Below are 3,456 nucleotides of genomic sequence, written 5' to 3' on the forward strand. Positions count from 1 at the left end.
TCGAATTCAACTGGTTTATTGATTATTCTGCATGTTTTTTAATGATGGTTTTTTTTTAGAAAAATGGAAATAAAATGCAAAAAGAAGTAAAAAATATTTTGTAGTTTTTGAAAGGATTGCCATTTTAAGAAAAACAACAGATAAATGGACGACAAGAATTTGAACAAAATGTTCTTTATTTGTCATAATGATTTTTTTGAAATTCAAAAGGGGCCCTACAAATGATCCATTAGCCTTGGGCAGAGCTAAGGATTTTCAAAAAACACAAAGGAAAACAACAATTACTTTGACACAGGAAAAACTTCTGGAATCTCAACCGCTTCCCAGTTTGTTAAGGCGGCTTCACACCGGTATATCAGATTCGATGCTTCCTCATCTTCAGTGTCATCTTCCACTGCACCAACTTGTTCTCCATGGATAAATCCTTTGCTCAGGAAAACTTCTTGAATGCTCCGCACACGGTCCTTTGCAGGGACCAGGGCTCCTCCATTAGCAGAAGGCTTGTACCCCAAACCAAAACGGTCATTCTTCTCGTTGACGTTGATAACTTGCCCCCAACCTGCAGGGCCTCCACTTTCAACTGCTGATTTTGCACTCTTCAAAGAGGCGAATGACAAACTAGCTTTCTCAACAGGATCCTTAACCTCTTCGAGTGTAGCATTGGATATTTCAAGGGCTTGAAAGGAGGTTTCTAAGGCATCCTCATCAGCCTCAATATAACGGAAAGAGGAGAGTTGACTGATGATAAAGTCCTCTTCACCTGAGACAATAACAAGCTTGTTATCGACAACGAACTTCATCTTTTGATGTAGAGTAGAAGTTACTGCCCCAGCGGCATGTATCCATGGGCGTCCCAAAAGGCAGCTATAAGCTGGATTTATATCCATAACTTGAAAATTGATGGGAATACATGCGGTCCAATCTGTATCGGTAACTCTACCTCCCCAACTACTGTCCTTCGAGAACCATCAAAAGCTTTCACCACAAGCGCACTAGGTCTCAACTCTGAACCTTGATAAGACAATTTAGCAAGTGCCCTCTTTGGTAGAACATTGAGGGATGATCCAGTGTCAACTAAAACTCTGGCCAGAGCATCTTCTTGGCACTTTATGGATACATGCAGAGCGCGGTTGTGATTCTTCCCCTCCTTGGGCAGCTCTTCATTACTGAAGCTTAGAGTGTTGCAGGCTGTGATATTGGCGACCACCCCATCGAATTGGCCGACCGTTATATCTTGGGTAACATGAGCCTGAGCAAGCACTTTTAGTAGAGCTTCCCTATGAGCTTCGGAATTCAGAAGCAAGGATAAGATAGATATTTTTGATGGCGTTTGATGCAACTGATCAACTATCTTGTAGTCAGATTTCTTTATTATCCTTAGGAACTCACTTGCTTCATCAGTTGGCACAGCCGGCTGTGCCCCTCCACGTTCTGGGGTAGGATTTACATTTGCAGTTCCCCTTGCTGGCTCTTGAGGGTTCACACTAATATTGGGAGTATAAATTCGACCACTGCGGGTCATTCTACTTGTTCCTGCGATATTGGTGATGTCGGCGTCAACATTCTCCACACCTTTCTTACTTTCGGTGGCTTCATCTTTCCATCTACCACTCCATCTACCACTGTTATACCGTACTTCCAGGGTACTGCCTTGGTACTTTCAAAAGGAAATGGTGTAGGCATGCATACCACCACAGGTGATGGGTGAACAACGTCTCTTCTATGATAAGTCACCTCAAACGGTTCTGGTATATTAAAAACAGGCTCAATGACCGAAACTTCCTCATTAATTGGTGGACCAGAAATTTGCAAAACGCCTTGATCCATCAAGTTCTGAATATCCTTTTGTACTTCCTTACATCCCTTCGGCTGAATGGCACATTCTTCACAGTTATCATGACAAGTATTAATCAATCTAGCCCTCACCAATCCTGCATGAAGTGCTAGCAACGGAGTTTTGACATTCTCCACATTCTTGATTACACACACATCAGAAGCATCTTCGACGGCATTGACGTCACCATGTGCTGGCAAAGGGTTGTTCTTGACATTGGGTCCGGCGTCTCGAAAAGACAGAATCTTCTTTTCAACCAGGTCTCGCACAATATGCTTTAAAGCATAACATCCTTCTAAATCATGTCCAGGGGCACCCCCATGGAAAGGACAATGAGCATCTGGATTGTACCATGGAGGTAAAGGATTTGGTGGAGGACCCAGAGATCTGGGCGTCACTAACCCTTTCTGTAGCAATGACGGGTACAATTCGGTGTATGTCATAGGGATTGCAGCAAACGGAACTCTACTTCTTGGCACCCTATTTTGATTTGGAGGATTTTGTGGTCGAGGAGCCTGTGCCCTCGGCTGTTGATAAGCAGGTGGCGCGGGCGCTTGCTGGTATATCGGCGCTTGTTGAGCAGGAACAGGTTGATAAACTGAAGCTTGTGGTTGGTTAAAATTCGGTGTGACAGCTGCCACATACGGTTGTTGAACGTATTGTACTGGATAAATTGGTTGTTGTTGAGAAAATTGGTGTGGTTTCTTCCATGACTGACTCCTTCTTTGGCTGGTTGACACTGCATTCGTATCCCCCTCCTTCTTTCTTTGAAATCCTCCAGGAAACTTTTTGGCATTACCACCAGATGTTTCAGAGGTAGTCGTCATCTTTCCATTCTTTAATCCAAGTTCGACCTTTATGCCTACAGCGACCAGGTCAGAGAAACTTGCAGATACGCTACTTACCATTCTTTCATAGAACACAGGTTTAACTGTATCCATGAACCAATCCGCTAATTCCTTCTCAGCCAGAGGTGGTTCGACTTGCGAGGCCACTTCCCTCCATCTTTGCGCGTATTCCTTAAAAGACTCCTTGTCTTTCTGGGCCATACTGAGTAGTTGTCTCCTATCCGGGGCCATATCCATGTTATACTTGTAGTGTTGGATGAAGGCATCAGATAAGTCCTGGAAACACCGAATCCTACTCTGATCCAGGCTTAGGTACCACTTGGAGGGAGCACCCCTCAGGCTATCCTGGAAGCAATGTATCATGAGCTTGTCGTCCTCTACATGCGCAGCCATTTTTCGATAGTACATAATGAGGTGACTCTTAGGACACGAGTGGCCCTCATACTTATCGAAATCTGGGGTCCTGAACTTTGCTGGGATCACAAGACCGGACACTAGGCACATCTCCTTAGCCGTAGCACCAAAAACTTGGTCACCTTCCATAGCCCTCAATCTCTTCTCAAGCAGCTGGTAGTTCTCCTTCATCCCTCTTAGGTCCTCCTGCCTTTCCTCATCTTCATCTGAAAAGTCTGGGGCGTGTGGTTGGTCCTCAAAGTAGGGTTGCACGTGTGCACGAACGAGAGGAGGTGCGAACGTGTGAACCACCGGATGGTTTTCATTGATGGTCGGTAAAGGAGCTGTCTGCTGAGCAGATGGTGCAAAACCAGGGGCACC

This window comes from Lathyrus oleraceus, chromosome 6 (assembly GCF_024323335.1).
Source record: "Lathyrus oleraceus cultivar Zhongwan6 chromosome 6, CAAS_Psat_ZW6_1.0, whole genome shotgun sequence".
Lineage (NCBI taxonomy): Eukaryota > Viridiplantae > Streptophyta > Magnoliopsida > Fabales > Fabaceae > Lathyrus > Lathyrus oleraceus.